Source organism: Anolis carolinensis, chromosome 3 (genome assembly GCF_035594765.1).
Source record: "Anolis carolinensis isolate JA03-04 chromosome 3, rAnoCar3.1.pri, whole genome shotgun sequence".
Taxonomy (NCBI): Eukaryota; Metazoa; Chordata; class Lepidosauria; order Squamata; family Dactyloidae; genus Anolis; species Anolis carolinensis.
Genome location: NC_085843.1, coordinates 110,949,891 through 110,961,390, shown reverse-complemented (window position 1 = coordinate 110,961,390; position 11,500 = coordinate 110,949,891).

Here is an 11,500-nt window from a genome sequence, read left to right as displayed (position 1 = left end):
GAGTTGTGCAAAGGCCCTCCCGGCCACCGCCGACACCTGTGCTTCAAGCGTCAGCGCTGAATCCAGGAGGACCCCCAAACTGCGGACCTGTGGTTTCAGGGGGAGTGCAACCCCGTCCAGCACAGGTTGCCACCCAATACCCCGATCTGCCGCACGACTGACCAGGAGGGCCTCTGTCTTGTCGGGATTGATTCTCAGCTTGTTCCTCCTCATCCAGTCCGCCACAGCGGCCAGGCACTGGTTCAGCATCCGAGGGGCTTCCTTGGAATCAGATGGAAGCGAGTAGTGGATTTGCGTGTCATCTGCGTAGAGATGGCAACGCCCTCCAAAACTCCGGATGACCTCTCCCAGCGGTTTCATGTAGATGTTAAATAGCATGGGGGATAAGATAGACCCCTGCGGAACCCCACAGGTCAATGGCCAGGGGTCCGAGCAGGTGTCCCCCAGCTTCACCATCTGGGAACGGCCCTCCAGGAAGGACTGGAGCCACTGCAAAACTGTGCCACCGAGCCCCATCCCAGAGAGCCTCCTCAGAAGGATACCATGGTCGATGGTATCGAAAGCCGCTGAGATATCCAGGAGAACCAGCAGGGTCACACTCCCCCTGTCCAGCTCCCTGCGGAGGTCATCCACCAAGGCGACCAAAGCCGTCTCAGTACTGTGCCCAGGCCTGAAGCCAGACTGCGAGCAGTCCAGAAAATCGGTGCCATCGAGAAACCCCTGGAGCTGCGTGGCAACCACCCGCTCCAGCACCTTGCCCAAGAATGGGAGGTTGGAGATTGGTCTGTAATTGTCACAAACCAATGGGTCTAACGAGGGTTTTTTTAGTAGTGGTTTACCACCGCTTGTTTAAAACAGGATGGAAATGATCCCTGACCCAAGGAGGCATTTATTATAGCCACAAACCACTCCAACAACCCATCTTTGGCCAGTTTAACCAGCCAAGAAGGACAAGGATCCAGAGCGCAAGTGGTCGCCCTCACAGACCCAAGAATCCCCTCCACGTCATCAGGAAGAACAAGCCGGAAAGAATCCCATAAGATCGAACCGACAGGTGCCTCGGTTACCTCCGCTGAAACCACAGTTAAGCTGGAGTCCAACTCACGATGTATCCGAGCAACTTTGCCTGCGAAATGGTGTGCGAACTCGCTGCACCGAGTTGCCAAGTCATCGAGAAGCTCCTGGGTCTCAGGGGGCCGCAGGAGCTCCCCAACAACTTGGAACAACTCCGATGGCCTATTGGCCGCAGACGCTATGCGGGCAGTCGTGAAAGCTTTCCTGGCTGCCCGCAGAGCCACGGAGTAAGCCTTATTAGCGGCTTTAGCCCGTGCTTGGTCGGACACATCCTGAGATTTCCTCCAGATGCACTCTAGTCCCCTCCTCGCACGCTTCATCACAGCCAGCTCCTCAGTGAACCAAGGAGTAGACGTGACTCTACGCAGCGAGAGGGGGCGTTCGGGGGCGATCGTGTCCAATGCCCTTGCCAGCTCACTATTATAGCGATCAGCCAGGACATCGACAGGATCGCCAGTCTCCAGAACAGGAAGATCCCCAAGAGACCTCAGAAGTCCATCCGGATCCATCAGCCTCCTGGGGCGGACCATCTTAGTGGGTCCACCACCCCTGCAGAGGTTAGAAGACACGGCGAAACTTAGACAGACCAGATGATGGTCAGACCATGACAATGGAAGGATATTTTGTTCTTCCACTCTGACTGTCCCACCGTCCACAATGAAGACAAGGTCCAACGTGTGTCCCGCCTGATGTGTGGGCCTAGATATAACTTGAGTCAGCCCCATGGTCGTCATGGCAACCATGAAATCCTGAGCTGCACCTGTTAATGTGGTCTCGGCATGGATGTTAAAGTCTCCCAAAACAATAAGTTGTTGGGAGACCAAGGCCGCATTAGAAACCACTTCTGCTAGCTCAGACAGGGAGACTGCTGGGTCGCGGGGTGGACGGTACACCAACAGAATCCCCAAGCTGTCTCGGGCTCCCACCTTCAGCAGGACACATTCAAACCTCGTAGATTGCGGAACGGCGCACCTGATCAGGGCGATGGACTGCCGGAAGATCACCGCGACTCCTCCTCCCCGCCCCTCAACCCTGGCCTGCTGATGAACCCCGAAACCTGGTGGACACATCTGGGTGAGATTTACCCCACCCTGTTCATCCAACCATGTCTCGGTAATACATGCCAGATCCGTCCCCTCATCCAGGATTAAATCCTGGATGATAGCTGTCTTACCATTGACGGATCTGGCATTCAGAAGCAGGACCTTGAGGCTGAGGGGTCTGTAGTCAATGTTTTCAAAACATCGTGATATTTTGGTGCTAAATTCGTAAATACAGTAATTACTACATAGCATTACTGCGTATTGAACTACTTTTTCTGTCAAATTTGTTGTATAACATGATGTTTTGGTGCTTAATTTGTAAAATTATAACCTAATTTGATGTTTAATAGGCTTTTCCTTAATCCCTCCTTATTATCCAACATATTCACTTATCCAATGCCCATTTATTTATTTATTTATTTATTTATTTTTCAAACTTATATGCCGCCACTCCCCTAGGGCTCGGAGTGGCTTACAAGAACCGGCTAAAATCAACAATTTAAAGAACATCTTAAAAACATCTTTAAAAACATCTTTAAAACATCCTAAAATCACCTTTTAAGACATCAACAATAGAACTCAAAAGCCTGTCGAAACAGGTGTGTCTTACATGCCCTGCGGAAGGCCGGCAAGTCCCGCAAGGCACGAACTTCAGGTGGCAAGGTGTTCCAGAGAGATGGCGCCACTACTGAAAAGGCTCTGCGTCTAGTTGCAGTTAGATGCAAAGTCTTAAAACTGGGGACTTCCAGTAGGTCTTGGTCCTCAGAACGGAGGGATCTCTGGGGTTTGTAGGGAGTGAGGCGGTCCCTCAGGTACATCGGCCCTAGACCATGTAAGGCCTTGAAGGTAAGCACCATCACTTTGAAAGTGATCCGGTGCTCAATTGGTAACCAGTGCAGCTGCCGTAAGATTGGTGTTATGTTTATGTTGGATAAGTGAGACTCTACTGTAGCAGAATACTAGTTAAATGATTAAATCACTATATAATCCAGAATATCAAGGCAGATAATCCACATTATCCAGTTTGAACTGGATTATCTGGATCTATACTGCCAGATAATCTGAGATAAGCAGATAGTCTGGGATAAGATCCTGGGATATAGGATAATGTAGATCTAGTTTAAAATAATCCACTTCCAGTCAGATAATGTAGATTTTCTGATTTGATAATCTGGATTATCTAGTAGTGTAGGAGGGGGCTGAGTTTTCCTTGTCCAAGAAAACCCTATGACTTAATAGCATACATAGTTGTCCTGAACGTTGAGTGCCATGCCTCTTAGTTGCTAGCAGGTGATCTGGAAGTTGCCATGGCAAATACAAAGGAAAAGTAGCTCATGTTGGAGGAGCTGGAAGCAGACATGGGAGAGCAGAGCTCTTACTGGGAACAGTTGTAAGAGCACCCTCCAAAGATGTGGAGCGATCTCTCTCTGAATTGCAGTAGGGCAGTGAAGGGACATCAGGCCCTGAATTGCCTAAAAAGAACAGGCTAATTACTGACAACTTTGCTTAATGAAAAAAGTTGCCTTATGAACAGGGCATCTCTAATGAGTAGTCCAATCCTTCTGTCCAATCTTTATGTGGCCTGCAGCTCTATTTTATCTGCTATGCTTCAGTTTTAGGAACAGAGCCCTGGGACACATTCTTTGTCACAAGTGTCAAATAGGGTGAACATGCGAGTAATCTTGCTACCTAGTGCACTAGTTCTCAAACTTTGTGGCACAGCACTCGGGAGATGTTCAAGGACATTAAATTATTTTTTATTTATCACTTCATGAAATGAGGTTTATACCAAACTATTTTTAAGGATATTTATTTATTGTATCAGAAGCAAAACCGAGGATACAGTTGTAATGTATTTAGAAACAAAGTTAAAAACCTGGCATTATACTAAATGTCCTTTGATCAGCAGCTGGCCACTTGGAGTGCCTCTGGTGTCGCTGCGAGGAGGTCCTCCATTGTGCATGTGGTAGGGTTCAGACCACATAGTAGTAAGTGGTCTGTGGTTTGCTCTTCATCGCATTTGCATGTCACGTACTCCACTTTGTAGCCCCATTTCTGAAGATTGGATCTGCATCTTGTGGTGCCAGAGTGCAGTCTGTTCAGTGCCTTCCATGACACCCAGTCTTCTGTGTGCCCAGGTGAGAGTTTCTCATTCGATATCAGCCATGGATTGAGGTTCCGGGTTTTAGCCTGCCACTTTTGGACTCTCGCTTGCTGATGTGTTCCTGCGAGTATCTCTGTAGATCTTCGAAAGCTACTTCTTGATTTAAGATGTTGGCATGCTGGCTGATATCTGAACAGAGGATGGGTTGGAGATATCACTGCCTTGGTCCTTTTTTGTTGGCTGCTACTTCCTGGTGGATGTCAGGTGGTGCAATATTGGCTAAACAGTATAATTTCTCCAGTGGTTTGGGGCGTAGACATCCTGTGATAATGTGGCATGTTTCATTAAGAGCCACATCCACTGTACTGATGTGGTGAGATGTATTCCACACTGGGCATGCGTACTCAGCAGCAGAGTAACAAAGCGCAAGGACAGATGTTTTCACTGTATCTGGTTGTGATCCTCAGATTGTGCCATTCAGCTTTTGTATGATACTAGCTTTGCCTGGCCACGCGTTGCTGTGGCTTATGGGAATCATTTGTTGGCCAGGTGGAATAGCAGTGAATAGCCTTGTAGCCTCAAAGCCTGGCCATTTTCTGGAGTAGCTGGAGTAGCACCCTTAATCAAAGAGCCGCTTTGAAGCCTGGCTACTTCCTTGGTAGGGGAATCCTTGTTTGGCCAGCTTGAACTGCACTGAATAGTCTTGCAACTTAAAAGCCTGACCTCTTTCTACATAGGGCATCCTTGCTAGACCAGGTTGAATGGGACAGAGTAGCCTCGTGTCTTCAGAGCTTGGGGGGTTTCTATATAGGGGAAATCTTGGTTGGCCAGGTTGAATAGCACTGAATAGCCTTGCTGCTTGCAAGCCTGGCCGCTTTCTACCTTGTGGAATCCTTGGTTGGCCAGGTTGAATAGCAATTAATAGTCTCAGTGTGGCAGGTATGAATGCTGCAATTAGCCACCTTGATTAGCATTTAATGGCCTTGCAGCTTCAAAGCCTGTTTGTGTTCTGCCTAGGAGAATCCATTGTTGGGAAGTGTTAGCTGGCCCCGATTGTTTCCTTCTGGAATTCCCAATTTCCCTGCTTTCAGAGTGCTCTTTATTTACTGTCCTGGTTTTAGAGATTATATTGTTCTGTATTATTATACCACAGTAAATATTTCATATTACAGTAGAGTCTCACTTATCCAACATTCGCTTATCCAGTGTTCTGGATTATCCAATGCAGTCGGCCTTTTAGTAGTCAATGTTTTTGTAGTCAATGTTTTCAATACATTGTGATGTTTTGGTGCTAAATTCATAAATATAGGAATTACTACATAGCATTACTGTGCATTGAAATACTTTTTTCTGTTTTGGTGCTTAATTTGTAAAATCATAATGTAATTTGATGTTCAATAGACTTTTCCTTAATCCCTTCTTATTATCCAACATATTTGCTTATCCAACTTTCTGCCAGGGTGTTTATGTTGGATAAGTGAGACTCTACTGTATATTTATAATCTTATATTATCTGCTTAGAACTGAATTATATGAGCTGTATACACAGCTGTATAAAATGCACACTGAAGTGGATTATATGGCAGTGTGGACTCAAGATAATCCAGTTCAAAGCAGATAATATAAGATTATAAATGGGTAATATATCTGTGTGGAAGGGCCTTGAGTGTACACTGCCATATAATCCAGTTCAAATCAGATAATCTGTATTTTATAGGCAGTGTGGAAGAGGCCTGATTGAAGCGGCCCTGGGCGCCATTAAATGGCTGAGTGGGTTGCTAGGAAACAAAGTGGGTGGAGCTTAGCCTTCTAACTGGCAACAATGGGAAAGAAACAGTTATTCCTCTCCCTCTAATTAGGACTTTATTTTTCTTGGTGTTTTTAAATGTAAAAACACAGTCAGGATGACCATGTCTTTTGTGGCCAAATTTGGTGTGTTTTGGTTGTGTAATTTTGTTGTTTAAGTTAAGGGAAAAACTATCAGAACATTTATATATATATACTAGCTGTGCCCGGCCACGCGTTGCTGTGGCGAAGTCTGGTGGTCTGGGAAATAAAGTATTGAGGAATTGGTGGTAGTTAAGGTCAAGGGTAAAGGTTTTCCCCAGACATTAAGTCCAGTCGTGTCTGACTCTGGGGGTTGGTGCTCATCTCCATTTCTAAGCCGAAGAGCCGGCATTGTCCGTAGACTCCTCCAAGGTCATGTGGGATGACTACATGGAGCGACGTTACCTTCCCGCCGGAGCAGTACCTATTGATGCACTCACATTTACATGTTTTTGAACTTCTGGGTTGGCAGAAGCTGGGGCTAACAATGGGTGCTCTCTCCGCTCCCCCAATTCAAACCTGTGGCCTTTCGGTCCAGAAGTTCAGCAGCTCAGCACTTTAACACGCTGCGCCATCAGGGGATATTGTTTCCTAAAGGTCGTGAATATACAATATTTCTGATTGGTTTTTTTCCCCTGTTGGACGCAAGTATGAATGCTGCAATTAGGAAAATGATTAGGATGTAATGGCCTTGCAGCTTTAAAGCCTGGCTGTTTCCTCCCTGAGGGAAGTTTTTGTTGGGAGGTGTTAGCTGGCCCTGATTCTTTCCTGTCTGGAATTCCCTTGTTTTCAGAGTGGTGTTGTTTGCAATATTTTATGTGCTTCTACTGTCTGTGGCCCTGAGAAAACAGGATTTGCCAGACTTTGATGATGGGAATACTTTGTTGGGAGGTGTTAGCTAGCCCTGATTGTTTCCTGTGTGGAATTCCCCTGTTTATTTACTGTCCTGGTTTTAAAGATTATATTGTTCTGCATTATGCTATCCCAGTAATTATTTCATATTAAAGTAGAATCTCACTTATCCAACATTCACTTATACAATGTTCTGGATTATCCAACACAGTCTGCCTTTTCATAATCAACGTTTTTGTAGTCAATGTTTTAAATTCATTGTGATATTTTAGTGGTAAATTTGTAAATACAATACAGTAGAGTCTCACTTATCCAACATAAACGGGCTGGCAGAATATTGGATAAGCGAATATGTTGGATAATAAGGAGGTATTAAGGAAAAGCCTATTAAACATCAAATTAGGTTATGATTTTACAAAAGAAGCACCAAAATATCATGTTAGACAACAAATTTAGCAGAAAAAGTAGTTCAATACACAGTAATGCTAAGTAGTAATTACTGTATTTATGAATTTAGCACCAAAATATCACGATATATTGAAAACATTGACTACAAAAATGCATTGGATAATCCAGAACATTGGATAAGCGAGTGTTGGATAAGTGAGACTCTACTGTAATTACTACATAGCATTACTGCGCGTGGAACTACTTTTTCTGTCAAATTTGTTGTATAATATGATGTTTTGGTGCTTAATTTGTAAAACGATTACCTAATTTGATGTTTAATAGGCTTTTCCTTAATCCCTTCTTATTATCCAACATATTCACTTATCCTGCCGGCCTGTTTATGTTGGATAAGTGAGAGTCTACTGTTTATTGATAATCTTATATTATCTGCTCAGAACTGGATTATATGAGGCCCCTTCTTCACAGCTGGATAAAAAGCACACTGAAGTGGATTATATGGCAGTGTGGAGTCAAGATAATCCAGTGCAAAGCAGATAATATAAGATTATAAATGGGTTATATAGCTGTGTGGAAGGGCCTTGAGTCTACACTGCCATATAATCCAGTGCAAATTAGATAGCCTAAGTCTGCCTGTCCCCTAACTGAACCCTGGCTGTCCCTTGGCTTGCTAGCAGTTGGTTGCTAGGCAACCAAGTGGGCAGAGATTAGCCCTCTAAACTGGCAGCAATTGGATAAAAAAAATTATTGCTCTCCCTCTAATTTGGACTTTGTTTTTCTTTTCTTTTTGTTGTATCAACCTGGAGGCATGGATGATGGGTTGTGTTGTCAAATTTCGAGGTTGCGAGGCCTGTACTTTTGTTGTTTTGTGAGTCGCCGTGATGCCATCACTCTTTTATATATATAGATATTGTTTCTAGCACCCACTTTTTGCTTGATAGTCAAGCAGTGCTTCTTGTAGGTCAGAGCAAGGTCCAGAGTGACTCCCAGGTATGTTGGTGTGCTGCAATGCTCCAGTGGGATTCCTTCCCAGGTAATCCTCAGAGCTCGAGATGCTTGTCTGTTAGATGTTGTCATGTCATTGTGGATCACTCCTGACTTCCAGTAGCCAATGGCATCCTCTCTACAATGTTTGTGTAAATAAAAAAATATGTATACTAAACAAACAAAATATTTTTATTCACATACAATGTTGAGTGCTTATGTAAATGGGTTGTAGGAGTAAAAAGTTTAAAAACCAATGATTGAATGAGTCCAATCTTCTGTCCTTTTAAAGCCTCTATTTCTTATGCTGATCATCATAAATTGTTGCATTTCAGGGTTGTTGGAAATGTGTTTTCCCCACTTTCCCCATTCCAAGATTTTTCTATTGTAATTCTCGTTGCCACAAAACTATATTCGCAAATTTCTAAATCTTCCTTACTGATTATCTCATGAAACAGACCCAATAGACACATTTCTGGGGTTTTAAAAAACCTTTTTAGAAATCAATTTATTTGTTTCTTTAGTCACCCTTTCCCAATTTTTTTTACCTCCCTACAGGTCCACCAAGCATGGAAGAAGGTGCCTTTCTGCATTTGCATCTCCAATATTCCCTCTTTGAGTTTTATCAATTTTGGCTATTAATTCATGAGTTATATAACTTCTATAGAGCATTTTATACATGTTTTTTTCTAATGGAACCAGCTACTGAAAATGTAAATCATTTTTTCCATAAGTATTCCCAATTTCCAAATCTTTATTTTTTTCTGAAGTCTCTGGCCCAGGAAATCATTACTTTTTTATTTGATTATCTTCCAGGTTATACTCTAGCATGTATTTGTATAACCTGGAAATCAATCCTTTATTTTTTTTTTCTCCAAAATATTCTCCAACTCTGATTTCCTTTTGGAGAACCCAGTTTTATTGTCTTTCCTAAATAATATCTTGTAGTTGATAATAACAAAACCAGTCATATACCCCTAACTCTTCATTGTTCATTTTCTTCAGTTAGATATTTCCTGTAAGTCTTCAATTCCTCATTATATGTTGGTTTCCAGATCACACAGCCATAAAGGGATTTTTTTGCTCCATCCCTTACTTGTATCTTTTCCACATCGCTAAAAGACTAGCTCTTATGGGATGCTGATTAAAATCTTTGTTAGCCTCATTAAGGATTGGAGAAGAAAATTAGTTGAGTATATCCAAAAGGCCAAGCTCTCCAATGGCATACGGGGAGGAAATAATGAAGATGTCATTAGAAAATGGAGACTTGCTTTTGGGTATTTAAAAAAGAAGACAAAAATAGACTGAAATAGCAGCACGGGCAATCTATTAGTGTAATGATAAGGATAAATGTTGTTAGTCATGGGTGGTGGTTCACAGGTGGGAATGGGGATGGTAGGATGGAGGGAAAAAAGAAAGATGTCCCTCCCCCCCCCCCCCCACACACACACACTGCAAATCATTCATTAATGACCTCCTTTCCCTCAAAAATTCTCAACACTTTTTGTGGGCATGGTTCAAGTGGGGTCATGTTGCCCCTCTCTCAATGATCCTGATGAAATTCTGTGGTTGACAAGCCTTAGGCCCTTTTCACATAGTTGTATAAAATTCACATTGAACTGGATTATATGGCAGTGTGGATTCAGATAATCCAGTTCAAAATAGATATTGTAAATTACCTGTCATGATATTCTGGGTTATATGGCTGTGTGGAAGGGCCCTTAGGGCCTATCCAGACAGGGCCCAAAATGTGTGAACTAGCACGCCTTTTACCGGATGCATCCAAACAACACCTCTGGTAAAATTGGTAAAAAAAAAAAATTGATACGGCCAATGGGCTAATCAATAAAATGTGATTTGATTATGCCTCTGGTAAAATTGAATTAATTCAAGACAAAGCAGGAAAATTTGATCAATTTGATATCTGGTAAGACCTGGATCCTTGATAATATCTGGGTCTTTCCAGGTGTGTGCTTAGTGTGGATTGGCCCTGGGAGTCCTTTTGGTGCATAGAAAAGACACACCAGGAGAGGGGGGGGGCAGGACCAAGTTTCCTCCTGCTGTCCTCCTGGAGCATCATTTCTACATGCCAAGAGGACTCCTTCAGGATCGTTATGGTGGTCGGGTAAGTTATTTTTTTTATTTTAAGACCTTTTTTTTGGAAAGGGGGGGGTTGGGTGTCTTTTGGGGTGGGTTTGGGAAGTTACCAGGAAGGTATCTAGACAATACACAGGGAAAGCATGTGGTTTAGGGAGCGGTGTGAGGTCTAATGGCTGCCCCGAACCAGGTTTTTAAAATCCGGTTCAGAAGGACCTTTCCTACTGTCTGGAAGCATCCTTTGACCAATTTTGGTGTTCAAGTGGAGAAAATAACTTCAAATCGAGTATATTCAAACCGCTTTGGACTCCCTCTTCTGATTTCTGATTTTGTTGTTGTTATATCATCATAACATTATAGCACATACCATTGTAATGTCATGCCGTCATAGCACTATTATAGCTACAAAGGGGGGGGGGGGGTGTGTGAGAAAAAATAGGCAAACCAATCATGAAGTGAGAGGTGGGATATGGGAGTCAGTAATGACACAGTTAACACAGATGAAAAACCTAAAAATGATGCTCTTAAAGTAAAGTGACACAGTGTGATTCCATCAAGAATCAACTACTCTCATGAGAATGGTTGGAGTGGATTTCAAACGAAACAACACGGCATAAAGAAATGGTGCAGTAAGCTGTTATGGGATGAACTTTGGGCTGTGCATCTTGCAGGGACATTTCATAAATAATAGCTGCCTTGCTATCTGAGCTTGGACAACCCAGTCCCATTGCCTTGGGTAGTAAATGGTGAAAGGTAGAAAACAGCAATAAGGACAGAGCTGTGGGTCCCAGCAGGCTCTTATCTGGGTTTTGTGCACTGAACAGGGGGTGCAATGTTATCCTCAACCTCAGATTGCCAAATGTCTTGTACAGCTCTGTTTCCCAGTATATCATATTGATTTATGGAACCACAGAGAACCTTGTTTTCTGAATCTCTCAGATTTACAATATATGGCAGTGCACTTGCTTTACATTTTATAGTTCTTGATAATGTTATCAGTCTGGAATTCCTGAATGACAGTTATGGGACCTCAGTTCTAATAAGCCCAGGTTCATTACAAAAGGGCAGCTAAGGACATGTCTGAGTGGCTCCACAGACCATTTTCGCTCCT